The sequence below is a fragment of the Podarcis gaigeae genome (assembly GCF_964106915.1).
Source record: "Podarcis gaigeae genome assembly, chromosome: 2".
In the NCBI taxonomy this organism is placed as follows: domain Eukaryota; kingdom Metazoa; phylum Chordata; class Lepidosauria; order Squamata; family Lacertidae; genus Podarcis; species Podarcis gaigeae.
Window position 1 is genome coordinate 100,379,843 of NC_139679.1, and position 23,564 is coordinate 100,403,406.

Sequence of the window (23,564 nt, forward strand, 5' to 3'; positions counted from 1 at the left end):
GGAGGGCCGAAGGTTGCCTATGCCTGGTAGAGGTGCTTTCACATTAAGCTGCAGTTACCAGAGAAGTAATAATGGGAGGTAAACAATCTGTTCTGCCATTGATATTTCAGAATACATGGATGTGAAGCTTTCTTTTATACAAAGACCTTTTAAACAGAGCTTCCAGGCTCTCTATGCAAGTATCAGTATCATAGGAGAGCCCATGTGGGGAAAGATCCAGGGCAGAGGTAGCAAACATGGTGCACTCTAGATGTTGTGGACTACAACTCCAATCATCCCTGATTTCTGACCTAGGGGTGAAAGCCTAAGTCCAAATCATAGGAAGGAAGATTGAAGGAATCCAGTTTGATTAGCCTAGAGAAAAAGGTTGTTTGTTTGAAATCTGCCAACTCCACTTTTTATTTAGAAGGATCTTGGGGAAGAGAGGGAGCCTATGAATGACTTTAAATGGCAGGTTTAACGGCTGATCTCTAAGGTTTCATGCGTAGCACAGATGCTGAGGTGTGGTGTACTGAAGGCTAACCTAAACAACTTGTCTTGTCTAGTTAAGAAAGAAAAAGTCCAGGGGGGAATCTGGGCAGATCGAAACTGGTGTACAACTGACTGTGAACATTTACTTCATTGTGGGCTTGATCCATCCAGTCCACAGTCATCCCATTTCTTTCAATGGGGGAGCTTATTGAACCCCTCTTCCTTTTGGCAAAAAATAAATGAATGGCTATTTCTCCAGGACAGAACTTTGCAGTGGCTATTTCTCCAAGACAGAACTTTGCAACCCACAGATAAATTGCATGAAATTTGCTGTTTTAGTGTGATTAGTAAATTACAAGGAACATGGAATGTGCAGCTTTTTCTGCTTCCCAATTCAGTTTGGGATGCATAAGAAACAAAAGATCCCATGCTCCCTGTCATGAAATGATGGTCTCGAGCATGGTCAGGAGCATCTTTTCCTGTTGAAGAGAAGCTAGAAAAACCTGTCCTGTCTCCCTGTCACTGTTTCACACACACCATCAAATCGTAAACAACTCTCCACCCCGACACCCATTTTCCTTTCTTTGGAAGTACTTGGGAAGAAGGTTGAGGGGTTTGTTTTAGCTTTCTCGGAAAACCTTGGATAAACTTGAGACACACACCCCCTCGCATTTCCCAAGAACACTTAAATACATATTTTTGAGTGGAGCCCTCCCATCGCTAGTTTACAGCACACTAGCTCTACCATCAAATAAATCAGCTCCTCTCCGTTGCAGCTGTCGGGTGTGGTAATTCAGCCTGTTACATATCAAGTGGTGCCTGAAAGTTTCAATAAAATAGCCTGGCTCCGCATCTCGCTTTTTAGCTTTTTTTTTTTTTTTTAATTGATCTTGCCCGGCTACCAATGTAGCGACAAGTTCAGTTCAGTGCATTGTGGCTTTCCAATGGAGCTCGGAGGTTGTCAACCGCTGCTCTTGTGAAAGCATGGTTTGGGCACCTGGGCTTGGTTAAGGCAACAGGAAGACAAGGGGGCGCAGGGAGGCTTGACCTATTACAAATTTGCAAGCAGCCAGTCCAGAAGTCCGCAGGATGGTGCACTTCCCACCGTGGGCTCCATTTGCTGTTGCACAAAGTACTTCTTTACCTCTTGGAGAATGTCTCCCACCGTGTACGCCTTCTTGCCTGCTTTCTCAGCCAGCAGCGGGAGCTTAGCAAGTTCATTATCGTTTTCGTTAATGAAGGTCAGGTTGGGCACGTTGAGATGAGAAGCCACCATCCACTGGAGAATAGCCTGCAGCTCCTTGTTCACGGGGCTGTCGTCCGCATTCTGGTTGCCCACAATTACTTCGGAGTCGGTTAACTGTTCGCCGTTTGCCGGCGAAGTTGATGTTTGGCCTTCCGAGAAGGAGTCACCCGAACCATTTTGTTTGTCTGGTAAGTCGTCGGTCACTGTCTCGGAGGCGTCGTCTTTAGCCGTGCGTAAGGACAGCTTTGTGACGGATAGTGACAGTTGATCCATCGGTTGGTCGTCCGTCTGGTTCATGTTGTCACTTGCAACAGAACCACCCATGGCCTGTTCTGCTACAGCCCTGTTGGACTGAGATGAGCTCTCAGGAGCAGCCGTTGTTCCAGTGGAGCTGTGAGACATATTTGCAGCAGCTCACTAGACAACCTTACCCAGGGCTGTACAGAGTTGCTCTTTTGAGTTGAGCAGGTTTGATGACCCAGCCGGACACGAGATGTTTGCCTGCTCTCTCAGATGCCCATGCTCTTAATACTGACCTGATAGCATTTTCACTCCTGTGGGCACATAGTTTCTATGCCAACGGTGACGTCACAAATCATCATTATTAGTCACCAGCCAATGGTATGCTGGCAGTGCTTTATTTATTTAGTCTTGTGTTTCCCAAACTTGAGCCTCCAGCTGTTTTTGGACTAGAACTCCCATCATCCTTAGCTAGAAGGACCCAGTGGTCAGGGATGATGGGGACTGTAGTCAAAAAAAGCTGGAGACCCAGGTCTGGGAAACATGGATTTAGATGTTGAGCCTGCCTAATTCCAACAGCTAATTCCTGTATGCTACATGATACAATAGATAATTGAAATCCATGAACCCCACCCCATGACTTCCAGATTTTTCCAAGGTTTTGGAATATTCCCAGACGCAGGAGCTCTTCCTCTCAGAGAAACCACCAAGAATGTATTTGTACTTTTCTGACTAACCCACCTGTATATCTATTTTTTTTATTAAAAAAAATATCAAGCGAGGTGTGGGGAATCTTTGGCCCTCCAGATACAGTGGTACCTCGGGTTACATATGCTTCAGGTTACAGACTCCGCTAACCCAGAAATAGTGCTTCAGGTTAAGAACTTTGCTTCAGGATGAGAACAGAACTCGTGCTCCGGTGGTGCGGCAGCAGCGGAAGGCCCCATTAGCTAAAGTGATGCTTCAGGTTAAGAACAGTTTCAGGTTAAGTACGGACCTCCGGAACGAATTAAGTACTTAACCTGAGGTACCACTGTACTGCCAAACTACAACTCCCATCAGCCCCAGCAAGCATGGCCAAAGGCCAAGGGAGATGGAAGTTGTAGTTCGGCAACATCCAGGGGGCCCAAGGTTCACAATGCCCAAGCTAAATCATTGGGGAAAAAGCAGAATAACAACAGTATAAAAATCCAGCATGAAACTTCAGCCAAGCAGATAAAATTGATATTACCTGTTAAAGAACTGGGCAAATGGAAATCTGTTTGCCTGGATTTGGAATGACATCACAGGCCAGCTTCCATGGAGAGGGTATTCCATAAGCAGAGTGCCACAACTGAAAAATTCTTCCTCTTAAGTCATTACTTACCTAATTATAGATGGTGGCAGGGAAATGTAGTGGTTAGGTAAACTCATGTGGGATGCACATTCTTCCCACCAAATTAAGTACTGTCTGAAACTCAGAAAGCGGCTGCCAGTCAGTGTTGACAATACTGAACTAGATGGACCAATGGTCTTGGTATAAGGCACCTTCTTATGTTCTGTGAAGAATATTGCATTTGGTAGCCTCCATAGAGTGAAAAAGCAGCATATAAATTTAAATCCCTGAGGCTATAAAATTAGAATCTTAAAACTGAAAGGCCCCTAAAATTCCTGGGATTTTAAAGCCCAATAAGCAGTTTGTGTTTGTTTGTTTGTTTGTTTGTTTGTTTGTTTGTTGCATTTGTATCACACCTTTTTCTTCATTGAGTTTATGGTGGCATTCTTGGTTCTTTCCCTGCAAATTGTTTCCTTGCACAATTTGGTTTTTTTGGGGTGTGTTTTTTTTTTTGCGTGTGGAAATATCTGTGCCAAGTGAAGGATTAATACTGGGGTGGTTTGCAACTCATAATATCTGATTGCAAAGCAGCCTCATGCTTGGCTTGTAGTGACACAGAGCAATCTTTCTACCTGCCAGGAGATTGTCTAATCTAATATAAATATCAGCTAGGACAAAGCGCTTGCAAAGAAAATTCCTCCGTAGCTCGCTCATAGTCTGGGTGGATTTCAAATGTAAATAGCTGTTGAATTTTATAACAAAGGTGTGTTGTCGCTTAGCATACTGGAGGTGAGAATTCTCTCGCAGCTCCATGTTATTTCAGATTGCTCTGGGCGAAATAATACTAATAATGATAATAATTTCAAGGCGCACAGTCCTTGATTTTCCACGGCCAATATTTTAATAAAAAAACACCTTCAGGTGCTCTGTATTGATAAAGAATTCTTATGGGACTTGTTCCTTCCTGTCTGCAGCCAAGCTGCGCCGTGCATCTACATCAAAGTATATAGAGAGCAGAGAGAGGTTTGTTTACACAGTGAAAATGGAATAGCGGCATTCTTGGAACAGTGTTTACCTGCCTTTGTCAACGTCCCAGTTCTCAACACTCTGGTCCGCTTGAGTGTGACCCAGGAATGCCATCAGGGGCACACAGATCTAGGCTCCAAACTTCGGCTGTGGTGGTCTTGGGCCCTCCTTTTGGTCCTACGTAACTTGAATGGCTGCAGTTAACTTATAATATTGGAAAAAGTAAAGCACATCTTTCTGGTTGGGAGAACCCACTGCCCCTGGGTAGCCACACACCCCTTTCAGAAATCCTGATGGGGGTCTGTCTTTCAATATAGAGGCCTGTCCTCCACACATTGCCATTCCTTATAATGGCCACCCGTTTTGCCCTGCTCATAGGGACAATCAAAAGGTCACTTCACACACACCACACACCCTGTGAAGAGAGCCAAACTATCTCTTGCCTCAACACTTGGTCCCCTGTACACAATTTTCTTGTCAGTAGCCCATCTATAGGGCCCCACTTTTAAAAGAAAACAAAGCTACCGTTTGATGTGGTCTCCAGTTTACTTTTTTCGTTTAAATCTTTGAAACCATTTTGACCTACTGTCATTTCTAAACTGGGTATCTTGTTTGTTTCATTGTTTGGTAAGAAACTTGAGTATTTAACTGTTGTAGAGGTGCATGTATTTTGAATTATAATAGACTTTTTCACCCCCATCCATCACCTTCTTCTGATATTATTTTAAAGCTGTGGAAGTGGGGTTTTTCTTTTCAATCCTTACTTGTAATGAAGGCCCTGGTCCCATAATGGCGATGTTGCTGAAAACAAGAACAATATTACCCAGTATAAGTTGGATTGTGGGAAAGCAAGTGTGGCTTGGCGTTTAGCTCAGTGTGATGTAAATATCATGTTGTGATCTGTGAAACATGAAGTTTTGCAACGTCAGAAAAAATTGGAAGTGCAGGCTGTGAATGTGAAGGAGAGAAGTGATAAGCTCATGCCCGTACATAGGATCTTTCGTTTTTTGTTTTTTCCCCCAGGCCACCTTCCCCACCCACCGCTGAAGCAAGTGCATAATGCTATTGGTGAGAGATATGTACTGATAGGGTGAAAGTGGCTGAAAGAAAATGTGTTGTGCATGTCAAGCCCATTTAATGTTGAATTATACACTAGGAAAATAAAATAAAACATTTCCCCCTGACTCCACGTTGAAGGTACAAAATATTTAAGGTGTGGAAGGGCTGGCAAGTTGTGAATAAACAAGTGGGAATTGCAGCAAAGCATTGCATTGTAGAGTGCTTCTGTCAAGGTACAGCACCCACCCATGCCCCTTTCCAGGATACGCCATTCCTTTTCCTTCTTTGCACCCCTCCCTAGAACACACACACACACTGCTTCCAGCAGTCAGCAGTTTTTGTCCAGTGACTATACTCATACCCTCCAACATTTCTCTGATGAAAATAGGAATGTCCCATGCCATAACGATAATTTTTTTGTTTATACCCCACTCTGGGCAGCTACCAACATACATAAAAAAACATACATTAAAAAAAACAAAACTTCCTTGTACAGGATTGTCTCCAGACGGCTCGGGGGTCGGATAACTCCATACTCTCCAACATTTTTCCAGTGAAAATAGTGACACCCTAAGGAAAAGCAGGGCATTCCAGGATCAAATCAGAAACTGGGACAGCTTCTCTAAATCAGGGACGTCCCTGGAAAATAGGGACACTTGGAGGGGTCTGTATGCTCAATGTTCCCTGGGCTGTTTCTTTCTTTCTCTCTCTCTCTCTCTCTCTCTCTCTCTCTCTCTCTCTCTCCCTCCCTCCCTCCCTCCCTCCCTCCCTCCCTCCCCCTCCCCCTCCCCCTCCCCCTCCCTCCCTCCCTCCCTCTCTCCCTCCCTCTCCCCTGCCTAATACACACTTAAGGTTCCCCCCTCCCCTAACATTTTGTACTTCTGCAAATTTTGGAGTTCTGCCAATCTGGCTAATACCTTGCTCCTCTGAGCGGACAGTGCCGTTTTGGCTGCATAAGGTTAAGCATCAGGAGAATGACTTCTCTGTTAGTATGTCAGATTTTAAAAAGTCAAAAGTACATAGAAGCAGCAGTTGAACCTTTTTAAAAATTATTTTAAAGAGTAAGCCACAGTTATGCCGGTCCATTTATTGCAAACCCACGTCTTACATTACAACGGTTTTGTGAAAGAGTACGACTGTTTGCTTGAGTGTATATGGAAAGTATTCTGTGTGGTCATGTTGAATAAACGCTAGCCTCCCCATCTCTTCTCTCCCCCCCCCCCCAATATATGGCCTTATAGCAATTAACACATTTCCTTTTCGGAATGGCAACAGCTAAAGAAGTCATTTTGTGTAGCTGTTCCAGAGAGATTTCTGCTGGATTGGGCTGCTGGTTCATGCTTTCTGAAGCTTTTGCAGAAGTCCCAAGTTGGGGACCTTCTGTTACATAGATCTGGACTGTATGGTTAGTGATTGTTTTCTCCCAGTTCTAAACTCGCTTAAAAGATTTCTGGAGCCTGTTTTTGCACAGGCGTTGGAAGGATGTTAGTTTTATAAAGGAATGTTACTCGTGGGTCATTTAACCCATTTTCTATGGTAATGGGACTGTTCTGCTCCAAAAAGAATGTGTCTGTGTCCCCCCCTCCCAAGTTTGAATGCACTCAGCAGGGCTGTAGAAAACTCAGCAAAGATGGCCTATTCACTTGCTATGCTGTCTTGCAGTTTTTCTGACAACACTCTCATTGATAAGGCCTTTCAACAGCCTGTGAGCATTCTCCATGCTATAGCTGATCAGCTAGCCATGTTTTATCTTGTATGTCCTGAAAGTGTTAACAGAAGCCTAAAGTGATTGAGATAGTATTAACAAAGCTGCAAACATGGAGGTAAATCTCTTTCCCCATTCCACAGCCCCCGCAGCCTATTCTTACCTGCATTCGTATCATTGGTAGTCGGAACAGTATTCAGGAGACCAGGCAAAATCTTTGAAAGTTGATATTTTTAAAGATGGCCATGCAGTCCCCTTCCTCTTCCTTCAAAGAGGATTGGCAGTTAAAAAGAAAAAGGTATCCTTTGATAGATTTTGATCTAAACCAAGATAGGAGAACTGGCACCCTTGTTTTGGGTGACTTGCATCCGAGGTTAATCACTATATCTGCCATAGAAATGGTGGCAAAGTCACCAACCGTTCCCAACTTCCACCTTTCAGATGTGTTTGGACTGCAACTCCCATCAGCCATAGTATGTGTGATGGGATAGTGAGCTGCTTGTGCGTAAAAGCTTGATCCCTCTGGGGTTTGGCTGGTCATCCAAACCGAGGCACTAACGGAGCCCCCAAAGCATGACTCCGTCAGTCGCTGGTAGAATCTGACAGTGGGCGTCTACGGAATTTACGCCAACATAAAAGCTGTTTGACGGACATGCGCCTTCGTGACTCTCTGCGTGACAGTTTCCGGCGAAGGGTGGGAGTTCCTAATGGGGGTTTTGTTACCTCTTCGCTATTCTCACTAGAAGTATCCCAGAGCCTCCCCTCCGCTGTGACTCCTGCACTCCCCCTGCTGGTTCCTTCCTCTGCTGCAGATTCTCTCCTATTCTCCTGGAGCCTGTCCACCACCTGTCCCTCCGATGGCAGTTCCCTGACATCCACCTCCCCCCCAGGGCCCCCTTCACCCCCTCCCGCCTCCTCTCCCACTGGCGGTGAGGGCGGAAAGCCCCTGAAGGAACTCTCCTCGTCATCCGAGGATTCAAACACTTCTAGCCACGGCGTACCGTCTCTCTCCCCGTCTTCCTCTTCTTCGTCGGAGTCGGCTTCCTCACCCACCCCTGACTCTGGGAACCCTTCAAACTCTCCTTCCTCATCGGTGGTCCCAAAGTGTTCCCTTCTAAATCGTGCTACGGGTTGCGGTTTTCTTGGGAAACGCTGATGAAATGTTTCTATTAAGACCTCGTCATTGACTACCTCTGCTGGTACCCAAGTGTTTTCCGACTCTACTTCCCCCTCCCATTCTACCAGATATTCCACCTGATTCCCCTTCCACCTGGAATCAATGATTCCTGCCACGTTCATGTCGCGCTCTCTCTCTTCTATCACGGGCGTTTGGGTGGCCTCTCTCTCATGCTCCCCCCACTCACGTCCCTCTCGGTACGGCGACAGTAATGACCTGTGAAATACTGGGTGTAATTTCATGTGACTGGGCAGCCTGAGTTTGAATGCTACTGGGTTGACCTGCTGTATGACCTCAAAGGGTCCCAATCTTTTGGGTCTCAATTTCTTACTCCCGCCCTTGAACGGTAGTCCTTGGGTGGATAACCACACCCGGTCTCCCACCCTTATAGTTTCACCTTCCCTCCTATTTCTGTCTGCTTGCTTCTTATATTCTTCCTTGGCTTTCTCTAAGTTAAGTTGAAGCTGACGGTGGATCGCTTCCATCTCTTCAAAAAAATATTCCGCTGCCGGCACGCTCCACCTCTCCCCTCCCTCTCCTGGGAATGCCCGGGGGTGACACCCATAATTTGCCAGAAAGGGACTCATCCCTGTGGACACGTTCTCCGCGTTGTTGTAGGCAAATTCTGCTAGAGGTAACTTATCCACCCAATCATTTTCTCTGTCTTTTACATAACACCTCAGGTATTGTTGTAAAATCCCGTTTGCCCTTTCCGCTTGCCCATTTGTTTCTGGGTGCCGGGCAGTTGAGAAATTGAGTTCTACGTGCAGTAAGCTCATAAGTTTCCTCCAGAACCTGGAAGTAAATTGTTTCCCTCTGTCGCTCAAAACCCTCAAGGGGGCGCCATGCAACCTAAAAATATGTTCTACAAACAACTTGGCGGTTTCCTCCGCTGTGACCGCATGTGAACAAGCTATAAAATGACACATCTTGGTTAATAGATCTACCACCACCATGACAGCTGTTTTGCCTTTGGATTTTGGCAGGTCCGTCATAAAATCTATGGATACTGCCTCCCATGGCCTTTCTGGCGTGGGTAAGGGTTGTAATAGCCCCGCTGGCGCCACCCTCTCTCCTTTCGCTCGCTGGCACCTGTCGCAACCCCTGACATATTCCCGTACATCCTCCCTCACCTTGGGCCACCAAAACTCCCTGGTAACCAACCACATGGTTTTGTGCTGTCCAAAATGTCCCGCTGTGGGGCTGTCATGCAACTGCTTGAGTACTCTGCCCCTCAGTTCCCCATCGGGTATGTACAGTGCCCCTTTGTAATACAATGCCCCGTTCTTTTCTTCAAACCCCCCTGTGTTCTCCTCTGTCCTCCTGAGCTCTCTGAGTTTCTCTTGGGCGTATTCATCGTTCTCAGTACCCTCTATCAGTTCCCTCTGCCCCACCAATGCCGCCCCACACACCCAGCGGTCTTCAGGGATTACATGCCTTGCCTCAGGCGCTCCCTCCCCCTCTAAGTACTCAGGTTTCCTGGAAAGAGCGTCCGCCCTCACGTTCTCGGAGCCGGGCACGTAACGAATCTCAAAGTGGAATTTGGAGAACTCCTGGGCCCATCGCACTTGTCTCTGGTTCAGCACTCGGGCTGTTCTCCAGTATTCCAGATTTTTGTGGTCAGTTCGGACTTGAACCTTGTGCTGCGCCCCAATCAGCAAGTGCCGCCATTTCCGGAATGCTTCATGAATGGCGAGCAGTTCTCGGTCGTATACTGTGTAGTTCCTCTCGGATTTGTTCAACTTCCGCGAGAAGAATGCACACGGTCTCCATTCAGACGTATCTTTTCCCGGCTGGAGAAGAACGGCCCCCACCGCTCGGTCTGACGCGTCAGTCTCCACTCTCATTGGTTGTTGTAGATCCACGTGCAAAAGTTGCTCTTCCGACGCAAACGCCTGCTTTAAACGTTCGAACGCCCGCTGCGCTTCTTCCGTCCAAACAAATTTCTTTTTGCTACTAAGACAATCCGTGATGGGCGCTGTTAAATGGGCAAAGTTTTTGATGAACTTCCTATAGAAGTTTCCGAAGCCCAGGAACCTTTGCACGTCCTTCTTGGTCTTTGGTGTTTTCCATTCCAGTACCGCTTGAACCTTGCTGGGATCCATGGCCAATCCCTTGTCAGACAACCGGTACCCCAGGAATTCCACCTCCCTGGTATGAAACTGACACTTCTCCAGTTTCACCCACAGCCGGTTTTCTCGCAGCTTGCTCAGTACCTCTCTTACATCTCGCACATGCTGCTCCTCATTCTCTGAGTACACCAGGACGTCATCTAAGAACGCTACGCAGTTCTTGTAGAGCAGTGGCCCCAGGACGTGATTCATGAATGATTGAAAGCAGGCGGAGCCCGCTTGTAATCCGAAAGGCATAACCCGGTACTCAAAAGCCCCCAAGGGGGTGAACATAGTGGTCTTCCACTCATCCCCCTTTCTCACACGTATCAAGTTATATGCCCCCCTAAGGTCCAGCTTGGTAAAAATTTTCCCTTTTCTCACCCGTGTTAGAATGTCATCAATTCTAGGCATAGGGAAAGTCACTGGTTCTGACACTGCATTTAGGGCCCTGAAATCACATACAAGCCTGGGCCTGCCCGTGTTTTTTTTGTCCACAAAGAACACTGGGCTGCCCCCCACCGCTCGTGACTCTCTGATGAAACCTCGCTTGAGGTTCTTGTCAATGAACTCCCTTAACTCCTGCATCTCACTGTCTGACATTGCATACAGCTTGCCCACTGGCAATTGTGCTCCTGGGAGTAAGTTAATTTGACAGTCAAAGGGTCTGTGCGGGGGCAGTTTATCTGCTTCTTTTTCGCTGAATACGTCAATCAAGTCAGCGTATTGTGGTGGCACCCTCCCCTTGTCTATCACTTCCATCCCTGCTAGAGTGGCCCTGGCCCCTGCCTGAGCCTCTCCCTCCTTGCAGTGTTCTAGGCAATGTGCTGATCCAAAGGAAACCACTCTCTGATGCCAGCCTACTAGCGGATCGTGTAGTGCCAGCCAGCTCATTCCCAAGATAATAGGAGCTCCTCCCAAGGTGGCTACGTTAAACGCTATCAGTTCTGTGTGTCTTGCCACCCTCATTATCATTGGTACAGTTTGTTGGTTCACTTCTCCTCCCAACAGCTCCCTCCCATCAATCGTGGTAACCTGCAAAGGCTTACTTAATGGGATAGTCTGTATCTGGTGTTCAGCTGCAAACTCCTTACTCATGAAATTACATGAGCTACCTGAATCCAATAGCGCTTTTATCTTCAGTGGGTGTCCGTTTGCCAGTTCCAGCAACACCTCTATCACAAGCGCTGGTCTTGGAGGTTCCGGCGTGGGCACATTCACTACTCCCTGGCCTGGCTGCTGTGCCCTGATGTTGGCAACCAGGCGTTGGCTTTTACTTGCTCCGTGATTTCTTCTTCCTCCTTCCCCCCAACAGTTCCCGCCATCCCTTGCCATTCCTTCCTTTGCGGACAGACTCTGGCAAAGTGACCTGGCTGTTGGCAGAGATAGCATCTCTTGCCGCTCTTTCCCTCCTTCTTCCGTCCTTCACTGGTGTTTGAAACTGCGCGCGCGCGCGCTGTTCCAAGTTCCATCGGCTCTGCTGGCGGGAAAGGCTGCTCCGGAATCTCTGGAATGCGGAAGTCCTTCCAACGTTCCCCCTTTCCTTCCCGCTTTTCCATAGCTCTAGCCTCCTGGCGTGCTCCTATGGACAGCGCTGATTTAGTCAGCTGATCCATAGACTCCGCCCTAGGCGCCCGGGAAAGTTCATCTTTCACTGCCGGAGAGAGACCTTCTTCAAACAGCATTTGAATAGGTTCACTAGCAAGGTCCCACCCTAGTCTATGAATCAGCATGGTGAACTCAGTCCAGTACTCACGTACAGATCGGCTCCCCTGTTTACACGCCATTAACTGTCTGCGCACCACCCCCTGCTCGATCTCGCTGGAAAACATCAAGTCCATGGCGCGAAAAAACTTCATAGTGTCCTTTAAGATTTCATTATTGGCTGCCATCAGGGGCCGAACCCAGTCCTTCGCCCCTCCCTCTAGATGGCCAATCACGTACGCCACTCTAGAGTTCTCATCGGGGAAGCCATCAAACAGTAGATTGAGAGCATATTGCATCTCTGTCCTAAAGGCTTGATAGTTCCTGGGATCCCCCCCAAATTTCTGCACCAATCCAGGCACCCGTCTGGCAAGTGGGGTGGTTTTCCCTTTATCCGCATCTTGAGCCCTCCTCTCCTCGAGCCTCGCCGTTTGCAGCGCCAGCTGGACCTCCAACGCCCTGTACCTTTCTTCCAGGCTTGGACCTGCTCCAGCTCCTCCGGTTCCGGCTGGTTCGCTCATGATGCCCTCTGCTTGCACAAGCTGCTTTCAAAGACTGTCAGATTGCTGTGATGGGATAGTGAGCTGCTTGTGCGTAAAAGCTTGATCCCTCTGGGGTTTGGCTGGTCATCCAAACCGAGGCACTAACGGAGCCCCCAAAGCATGACTCCGTCAGTCGCTGGTAGAATCTGACAGTGGGCGTCTACGGAATTTACGCCAACATAAAAGCTGTTTGACGGACATGCGCCTTCGTGACTCTCTGCGTGACAGTTTCCGGCGAAGGGTGGGAGTTCCTAATGGGGGTTTTGTTACCTCTTCGCTATTCTCACTAGAAGTATCCCAGAGCCTCCCCTCCGCTGTGACTCCTGCACTCCCCCTGCTGGTTCCTTCCTCTGCTGCAGATTCTCTCCTATTCTCCTGGAGCCTGTCCACCACCTGTCCCTCCGATGGCAGTTCCCTGACAGTATGGTCCAACAATCAGGGATGATGGGAGTTGTAGTCTGAAACAGTGGTCTTCAACTGTTAACAGACCCAAGACCCAACTCATGAGTCACCCAACCAGAAACACAGGACCCACTTTCACATATTAGTTTTTGGTTTATATTTAATAGTGCCAATAAGGCACATTATCAATCCTAGAATGGCAATTCGCAGAACAATATATGTAGCATAACTTTAGCATAACAAAATGGAAACCAGCAAGGAACTACCCCATGACCCATCCCTATTCCAGGATGCAGGGAGTGGACTGAGGATGGTGTAGAAATATGTTGCCTTATTGAAAAAGGCTTTTTCCTTTCTCCTGCCACTTTGCAGCACTCATGAAAATTGATAAAACAAGTGTCTCATTGGAAGAATTTGCTCTCGCCCAGACACCGCATGTAGTCCTCCTTTGGTCAGCCTCAGCTGGAGTCCAGCATGACAGCAACATTTGTGATAGCCTCGTGGTCCGCGAGTTGGAGACCTACGGTCTTAAAACATCTGCAGGGCAGCAGGGTGGGGAAGGCTGCTCTACATCTTAGCTTAGTAGACGCTTTCTCACCGAGGTAGAAAATCTAAATCTTCTCTCTGTTCTACACTTGCTCTCCTAAATAGGTGCATATTGTGCCGCAGACTTCTCTTCTGCAGCAGAATACCCATCTCTTTTTAACCATGTTTCCTGCTCTCTGAACTTGCGCTAGTTTGGCAACACCTTTCTTACAAAATCAAGTTGGACATCTGGTGCAGTATTTCGGCTAGGCCTCTCCATTTCCAAGCGTAATGGAACAGTTGTGCTCCATTGTCTTTGGAACTAGGCTTCTGCTGCCCAGTTCCTAATAACTCAGCGTATTACCTCTGATCTGGTGGTGTGTCAGAAATAAGCTAGAAAAGTTTTGCTTTCATTGTTATCCATTCAGTTTGCTGACCTCTCTGAGTCTAACTACCTTCCAAGCACATTAAATTGTGTGGTGATTATAGCAAAAAAAGAAGAAGTTTGCCTGAGATTAGAATATCTAGCATACCCCATAGATTTCTAGCATAGAAAGCTAGCTAGATTTCTATCTAGCATACTGTATTTTTCGCTCTATAAGACGCACTAGACCACAAGACGGACCTAGTTTTTGCAGGAGGAAAACAAGAAAAAAACATTCTGAATCTCAGAATCCCAGAACAGCAAGAGGGATCGCTGCGCAGTGAAAGCATTCGCTCCATAACACACACACATTTCCCCTTACTTTTTAGGAGGGAAAAAGTGAGTCTTATACAGCAAAAAATACGGTACTCCGTCTATCTAGCATACCCCATAGATTTCACTTCCGGCTTCAAAAATGCTTGTTCTTTTAACGTAGCCACGTTCTGTCTGGCCAAGCAAGAAAGCCCTGCAAATATTCACGCTGGATTTTGTCTGTGTAGAGTTTCACCCTCCCTGCCCCCAGTCCCAAAGTAGGCTCTGGATATGAGTCTGCATGCCTGATTATGTAATAAGAGCCTCTATCCACAGCAATCCAAGAAAGAAGAGCCAATATCCTGTTAGACTGAGTAGTGCATAATTGTTCCTAGAGCTTGCAGAGTTCCTACTTTGGAAAGAGCTTGAGATTCCAGCACAGTGACATGTACCGAATTTGGCTCCCATATTAAGGGGTTGGGGAGGGGGGAAATGGTGTGTAAAAGTTGTCTAAGCATTTTGTCTCAAGCTCATAGAACAGTGCCTCTTCTAGAATCCAAAAGCAGAAGCAGCCTCCCCAAAAACTTTGCTTTTCAGTTCTGAACTGGGATAGCCCCCAAATTCCATATCTTCAGCTGAATGTAGCTACAGTCAGGCGGGGCCTGTAGGGAACGGAGTCTTGTTTTTGTTTTAGCTTTTTTCTTTTGATCAGTGTCTCCCCCCCCCCCCCCGCTTTTACATGAAATCTAGTTTTGTCTAGAGAAATGGTGATTGAGCAGTTGAGACACTTGATTAAATCCCTGGAGGTTATGAGTGGCTTACACAGAGATTCCTTTTGCCTGTGAAGGGCTGCCCTTTAGAAGCCCCACCCTGACTATCTGATTTCAGCAGGAAAGCCTACAAGCAGCTGCTCAAAAAGAAGCTCAACGGTGATCACCGAGAGAGGAAAATGTGTGCTGGATCTGCCCCATTCAGGATGCACGCCTGGACATGTTTACTAAGGAGTAAGCTCCACTGGAGAGGCTGCTGCCTTAGCTAAAAAAACCTCGAGGATTGCAGTGCAAATGTTCAGGATTGCAGCCTCATAGTGTTCAACTGCCCTGAAAAATCCCAGGACCGTCCTCAAAACCCTTTAGCCATCACGGCTTCTCACGGTGACATGGAGTTCCCAATTTCCCTTCAGTACAGCGTTTCAGAGTTCAGATCCATGTGTCTCTCTTAACACATTTCTTAGCTCCATGCCTCCCTCTCCCTCCTCCCCCACCCAATAAGCAGCACTTCCTGTTTGTATGAAAACGAGATCCGGGTCACTTGAATGCCCCTAAGAACGCCTTGGCTCTGGCTTGGCCTCTGTGTCCCTGCCTTGGAGGCAGCGGTGTGTGTGTGTGTGGGGGGGGGGAACAGCACTATTTTTATCTGAGGTATGTTGGAGGGGGTTAGCAGCCTTAGTGGAGAAGACCTAATGTAAGCATACCAGATACTTCCCATCCAGAGCATGGTATGTCCATTAACTGCCTTCTAAGTAACAGGGGCGCGGGTGGCGCTGTGGGTAAAACCTCAGTGCCTAGGACTTGCCGATCGTCAGGTCGGCGGTTCGAATCCCCGTGGCGGGGTGCGCTCCCATCGTTTGGTCCCAGCGCCTGCCAACCTAGCAGTTTGAAAGCACCCACGGGTGCAAGTAGATAAATAGGGACCGCTTACTAGCGGGAAGGTAAACGGCGTTTCCGTGTGCTGTGCTGGCTCGCCAGATGCAGCTTGTCACACTGGCCACGTGACCCGGAAGTGTCTTTGGACAGCGCTGGCCCCCGGCCTCTTAAGCGAGATGGGCGCGCAACCCCAGAGTCGGACACGGCTGGCCCGTACTGGCAGGAGTACCTTTACCTTTACCTAACAGTACATCTTTGGATGATGAAAGAGAGCGAAGGAGTGTTCACATGCGCAGTCAGCTAATATTTTGCTACTTTTGAATTAACCCCATAGCTGTCCTCACTTAGCTTGGGATCTGCACCTTAAGCATATCATGGTTCATCTGTCAGAGAAATATATTGTAAGCAGTCCCTTCAGAAAGCACTTTCTGCCCTCTTGGGTCCCAAGTGGACCTATATCAGCTCCTCGATAAGAAGTACAATGAAAGCAGCTTCACCCACAACAAGCAAAGTAATTATGAGTGCAAGAGAGGCATCATAATTTGCTTTGAAATTGCAACAGGTTTTGTAATTTTGTGGTAGATACATCTCTCTTCTGCTTGTTGGTAGACTAAGGCTCTGCCCTATCTCTACACACACTTTAATCTGCGTTAACGGCAACAGCGGGACAGATTGCTAAAGGCTTAGGGGGGAAAAAAGAGTTTCAATTATTTAAAACAACAAACACTGAAAACCACGTGACATTGTAGCTATAAAGAAAAACGTGGATATTTGTTGGAATAACTATATATTTTTATTGGACCAAACAGGTTTTAAAAAGTGTTTTCCCCCAAACTCCACAGGTTTATGATGAGAGATTTAGTTTTTGTTCACAACTGAAAGCTATCTGGTTATTCTTCTCTGAAAAATCAGGCCAGTGTCACTGACTTGAAGCTTACTAGGCTTTACCTTGGAGATTTCTGGTTGTTCTAAACCCTTCAGAAGCAAAGGAGCCGATACAATTCTTCAGCACTAAGAACAATACCTTTCGAATCAAGCCTTTTCCTGCCTTCAGGTCAGTTCAGGTTTCGTGGTGCCATTTCAAGTATGGCCAAGCAAAAATGGTAATTATTTGAGTTAAGGGTGCAATCTTGTCCATGCTTTCGCAGAAGTAAGACCTGTGAAATTCAATGGTGCTTCCTCCCAGGTAAATGGGCATAGGGTGTTACAGCCTTAAGGTGATATGAATTGGAAGAAGAGCATAGTTGGCCATTCATTCAACTGGATTTTTTGTTCATTGGCACTGCATATTGGCTTTCAGACATGCATTTGGTGCAATGCTCATAAACCATAGGGAGAGGGGTCTAGTGGGATTTTCTCTAGGCAAAGAACATAATAACCTGGTGGATCCGGCCAATGGCCCATCTAGTCCAGCATCCTGTTCTTACAGTGGCCAATCAAATGCCTCTGGGAAGGCAAGAAGCACAAGAGCACACTCTTCTCCCGTGGATTCCTGCAACTGGTATTCAGAAGCATTTCTGCCTCCAGCTGTGGAGGTAGAGTACAGCCATCATGGCTAGTAGCCATCAATAGCCTTTACCTCCATGAATTTGTCTAATCCTCTTTTAAAGCCATCCAAGTGGGTGGCTTTCTCTGCCTCCTGGTGGAGCGAGTTCCATAGTTTGACTTTGCCCTTGATCAATACCAGCCTGCCTTCTGTAGCTCAGTTGGTAGAGCATGAGACTCTTGATCTTAGGGGTCATGGGTTTGAGCCCCGCATGAGGCAAAAAGATTCTTGCATTGCAGGAGGTTGGACCAGATGACCCTCTACAATTCTATGATTCTATAGGGCAGGCATTGCCAAACTTGGCCCTCCAGATGCTTTGGGACTACAACTCCCATCATCCCTAGCTAACAGGACCAGTGGTCAGGGATGATGGAAATTGTAGTCCCAAAACATCTGGAGGGCCAGGTTTGGCCATGCCTGCTATAGGGTGTCAGACTATCAGCTATTATGCTTTGCTATAAAATTGTGTAAACCTAAGTTTGGTGGAGTCTAATGGTATAATTGTAGTTTAGGGAGACGGCCCTGGAGGGGCGGGTCGCCTGGAGTCAGGGCCCTGAATCTACATACTGAACCAGGCCTAGGGATGCTTGGCACAAATCATAGTAGGATTTTTGTTTTATTTTTTTAAATCACGGTTCTGAGCAGCTGTTCAAATAAAGTGTGAATTTCATGTTGGTCAGATGAGGTTGGCAAGGCAGGTGGGGATGTGAACGGAGTCAATGTGTAGGCTCCTGTGTGGTGGCTTGCCACACATGGACTCTGGAAAAACATTTGGGCTGCTGGCCCATGAGATGGACACCTGAGGCTTCCTGTGTAGCTTGTTTGGCTTGCGGTGCGAAGACTAAAGTGATGTAACCCAGGAATGAGGTAATCAATGAGCTTATGTGTGCGTGCATGTGCTCACACACTTACTAAATAGCCAGGAGTCCCCCTAATGGAGGATGCCTGAGATACAGCGACCTAGAAATAGAAACGAGCTTTTGTTTACTCTTGTCAAAGTCAAGAGAAGAAACGCTGGAAACTCATCATGCTTAATTGGGCGCTGTCAATGCTGTGTACTTGCTGACAGGCACCCGGGGAAGGTAGCCTGACTAGGAGATAGGATTTTGGTGTGGCTTTTTTTTGCCAGGTTTGCCTTGTTGAACCCCATCTATTGTTGACCTGTGGGCCAAACGGAAGATCATAGTTGATGGCTCAAATCCATTTTCATCAACAGAGGACCCATGCTCAGTTTGCAAACTCAAGGTTTGCCTCGGTTCCTGAATTCTAAAATAGGAATAACAAAGGGTCACTGCAGAAGAGCTATGCCAGAGAAATCAGTAGCCATATTCACACCTGGCCCTAAACCTGGGTTTATTGCTATGTGCTCAAGCTGGAGGGATTTACTTCCAGACAAAGGATTTGCTTTCAGTTTACCTGAATCTTGGTTTGTCTTGTCGTCTTGATCCAAATAAACTGGCTTGTCCGCTGAGCCAGCTCAGCCTTCTAACAGGCTTGCAAGAAGTTTGTTGTGGCTCATTTCTTCTAACTTGCAGGAGGATCCTGTTGTGCCAGGTGCCAGGAAGTAAACCGAAGTATGAAATGTCCCAAGCTATCAGTTCATTGACCTAATTTTCCACCTCCTGTTAGTGCCTGTTGGTGTCCTGTCGCCACCCACTCCCTTGTTCCTGCTGTGGACTTTCGCTCTGCCTAGCATTGATGGTTGGAATTCCCACTTATGCAAAACGTATTGATTTTTCCTGTGCTGCGAAATGCAGGTGGTTGGCGGTGAAGCTGTAGCACGAAGGTGATACTCACGTAAGCAAACAGTGTTCGGCAGTCCTCCACAAGCTATTCTGGCATCACTCTGTAGCAGAGACTCTTGTGGCACCATAAAAAACGATGCACGTGCTTTTGTGGGTTAGAGCCCACCATGCCACAGTAAAACCACAACCCTAGGACTCTGATAATGCCTGCTGGCTGCTTGGGGATAGCATAGAGAAGAATACGTGTGAGAGTGTGTGTATATCCTAACCTACAGTACAGAGGCAAAAATGTACATAGTGCATCACACTGTTGATTCATGTTAAGCTTGTGATTCGCCAAGACCCCTGGATCCTTTTCTTATGTACTGCTAGTAAGCCAGGTGCCCCCCCCCAAAAAAAAAATCTTATATTTGTGCATCTGGTTCTTCCTGCCTAAGTACAGAACTTTACATCTGTCTCTATCAAAATTCATTATGTGAGTTTGGGCCCAGGTCTCCAATCCATTAAGGTCACCTTCAATCTTGGTTCTGTCTTCTGTGACATTATCTACCCCTCCCAGTTTGGTGTCATCTGTGGATTGGATGAGCTCCACCTACTTTTGCCTCTGAGCCTTCCCAAACACTGGCATGTAGTCCCCATGTGTTTACCTGGAAGGAAACGTGGGCCTTGGGGTGAAAAAATGTCCCCTGCCCCTGGTTATGAGGCAGTGCTAGACAATGAGGTGGGTGGAAAATCTTTTCTGCCAGAGCTCAGTTGGTTTAAGCTTCACCCCTGGTGAAGCCTGGTCGTATTTGTACTGCTGTGTAGGCCGTATTTACGGACTGTTGTTTTCCCGTCTTATGGAGAGGAATGGTTGCTTATGGATAGGAGATTGGGGTAGGAGCTGGCCTGCTTCTCTCCCTTTTGTTACAAAGCAAGCAGATCACCCATCTCGCTCCAAGGCCAGTGCTGTAACTAATTAAGAAACTGGTGTACGCAGCGTACGTTGAGTTTCACAGCGGCTGACCCAAGCATGTCAGGAGTGCATATCCAGCCCCTGGCCTGCTCTTGTTATGTATCTGAGTTCCACCTGAACAAACAGCCTCTCTGCAATGGGGCTTGAGAATCTGCCAAGCTTTCCCTTGGGAACTAGTGATTCGGTGGCCTCAGAGCACAAAGTGGGGGCTACTTTTACGGATACTCACTTCCTGCCTGAAGAACATACTTAAGAGACTGCAGTTTCCTTTCCGAAGTGTTGCACTCTTAAAGGGTCAGCAGAGGCTTTCAGTGTGGGGCAAGGATCATTGTTCGTAGGTGTTTTTTTCTTAATGCAGATCAGTGGGAAGCATATATATTACATTTACCCACTATTGCAGCTGGTAGAGTACACAGATCTCTGTCCTTGAACTAGGGGATAGCCAACGCAGTGGTCTCCAGATGTTGCTGAACTGCAGCTCCCATATTGATCCATCTAGAGTGCCTCATGTGTGACCACCCTCAAGTATGGATTGGAGACCATGCAGGAAGAAAAGAGAGTGTGCACCTCGGTGATGCTTCTGCTTTCAAAACTTGAATGGGCTTTGTTGAGAAGCTTTCCCTCAGATGATGGTCCCTGTTTGATGTTTCATCACCCAGAGCCTATAGAGGCTGAGGAGCTGACTTTGATTCCCTTGATATCCATCTGTAGTACCATACACATCTGACATCAAATGGACTGAAATGGTTTGGGAGCTGTCATGTGTTTCCTTAGCTGATCATGAATATGCCTCTCTGCATGCTGATCAGTTAAGATAGAGTGGTAGATGCAAGTTTTAACATTACTTAGGTTGGAGGTATGCACAGACTGATGTGTTGGAACCAGTCTCAGCTGGGCTCAGAGGAAGGACTAGCTGCTGCTGCTTCCTTTTCTCCTCCTCCTCCTTCCAATTATTAACAGTTTCTTTCAAACATTTTGTAGCACAACTTCCCATCTCTACCTTTCCCTCACCTATTTCCCTCCACCTGCCCATTTTCCAAGGTGGGCTTGGGTTTCGGGATAGCGTCTCTTACTTACATCCATTACACTTATGAAACATAAGCAGAGCATCGTTAGGGCATTTTTAATGCACCAAACCATAAAAATAAAATAACAAGACCGTGAACAAAAAACCTCTCCCAGTGTGGTCATAAATCCTGAATTCTTTCTTGCACCCTTGGCATGTTGTTGGGATGGCTACCTCTTGATGCAAGGCTGATCTGGATGGTTTTTATAGAATGTAGAAGTTGAAACTGACTGTGACTAAGCAAGCAACTGCTTAAGAGATGGAAAGCCAGAAGGCCCATTCCTAGCAGCAGTGCTTGATTCATCCCATGTGACCTCTTTTTGATCTAGATCTCCAGTCATGGCCTGGCAGCCCTTTATAACACGAGACCTTGCATGTCCTCTAGTAGAAGGCATTTCTAGGTGGTTTAATTGTTCTCCTTCCACATGTACATATCTGAATATTAATAGAACGAAAAGGGAGGTGCAGAGCTCCCCTCTTGTTTGAAGGTTCCTTTTGGTTTTGATGCTTATAGCAGGTGGTGCCTTAATGGGGGTTTTGCTGTGTTAAGGCTTCCTTCCACCCCCAACTCCCTAAATTAACAAAGCTGAGCCAATACTGAAAGCTGATACTAGATGAAGGCCAACCGTGCAATTTTCCCCTGCCTCCCTGTTCTCCTCATGGCAAACCAAAAATAGCCTTCACCCTGCGGAAGGAAAGTCTTCCCCCTCCCACTTGTACTTGTGGCAAAGGCTGCCAAAAAGATTTATCAATAAAAAAACCATGAAGACGTTTAGCACCGGCCTACCCACTGGGATTAAGGTGTAACCTTAGCTTCTCTTAAGGGATACTCCAGTATTCCTAGAAAAGCCATGATCCTTTTGAAGTAGCCCCACCTGTTTTGCTCTGTCATTTCTCACTCCACCTCTAGCGCATGCACACCTTTCTTACCTTTTGTTTTACTATGCCATCTGCTTCAAATTGTGAATAATAATGTAACACCTTATTAAGAAATAAGTACATTGATATAAGGAGGTTTGGAGGGTGGTGTCTGCATGTCATCTGTGTTCCCCTTCTCCCAAGAAAGTGCAAGACTCACCAAGGCTCTCTTAGCTGAGACTGAGTCGCATTGAACTCTGTGGGGCTTACTGTCAGGTTAATGACATGTAAGACCAGGTTGCACATTTTGAAGGGCAACAGTATATAAGTACCTATTGCACAAAGTGTTCAAGGTCAGTATGCTTCATCTGTGGAGATGTTAATTGTGAATAGCGTATACTGGAGGACTTCAGTGGAACGCTTGCCCATGTGGAGTAATCAGAGTTTCATGTAGTGATTGCTAAAAAGCCCCAGCACATTATTATGATTGGATCCCGAACGCCTTGGAAGTTGAACATTTTGGCCCCCGAACGCTGCAAACCCGGAAGTGACTGTTCTGGTTTGCGAATGTTCTTTGGAACCCAAACATCCGATGGGGCTTCCGATTGGCTGCTGGAGATTCCTGCAGCCAATCAGAAGCTGTGCTTTGGTTTCCAAACATTTTGGAAGTCGAAAGGACTTCCGGAATGGATTCCGTTTGACTTCCAAGGTACAACTGTTTTGGGAAAAGGTATGGCGTTGCAGAGGCCAGGAAGGTTGGGTGTTTGTTTGCCGCAAGGTGCAATCTCAACTGTCACCCTACCTGCTCTTCCCTATGATGCCAACCGATGGTGCAACTTGAATAGGCTCTAAATGGCAAGTAGGTGGACCAGTGACAAGATATAAATCAATGTAGTTTGGGCTACACCCAAACTAGCATGGTTGTAGTCTTGACTCATTTCCTTACCCCACTCTGCAAATGGTGGTGGAGCTCTTTTAATTTAACAGCCCCATCTCCTCTAAACGATAACCACAAAAAACCCTCACATTTAGTATAATTTTCTCCAGCCAAGTGAGACCATAACTAGGTCAGTTGTTGAGCTTGGTGGGAGTGGGGGAAGCTGTTGAGGCCCACCTAGGACAGAGGTTGGCACTTCAGCGGGTCCCAGCTGCCTATGGGTCTGCTTTGTGTGCCTATGACAGAAATGGCGCTTGAGTATGGTTGGTTTTACTTAAATGGTCCTAGATCCCTATAGTGTGGCCAAATCAGGTTGATGAAAGTGGCTTATCTGACAGTGGTGACAAAATAAGATTCTTCTGTGGACCCCTGCTCCCTTGTATTGGTACTGTTTCTTCACACTACTCATTCCTGGCTTCTGGTCTCCGATCAACACAGAGAGTCAGTTTAGACTAACTCTGGTGCTTCCGTCAAATGCAGGTAACCACACACTGATGAGGATGGAGTTAAAGACCGTTGGCTGATATGTTGCAAAATTCTAGTAGGTTTTACTTACATACACACCTGCCTTGTGTCATTCCATCTGGGCAATGCATAGTTTTATATAGCGGA

The 23,564-nt window shown here is 46.8% G+C and overlaps 1 protein-coding gene and 1 long non-coding RNA gene across 2 annotated transcripts in view; one reads left to right on the top strand and one right to left on the bottom strand.

The window, feature by feature from the left end:
* LOC310838267 overlaps positions 1-23,564 on the bottom strand; it is a 466,315-nt gene that overhangs the window by 177,243 nt on the left and 265,508 nt on the right. The gene's annotated exons all lie outside the window — the stretch shown is intronic.
* The window catches only part of LRIG1 (leucine rich repeats and immunoglobulin like domains 1), a 140,240-nt gene that overhangs the window by 78,282 nt on the left and 38,394 nt on the right, over positions 1-23,564 (top strand). The window lies entirely within an intron of this gene.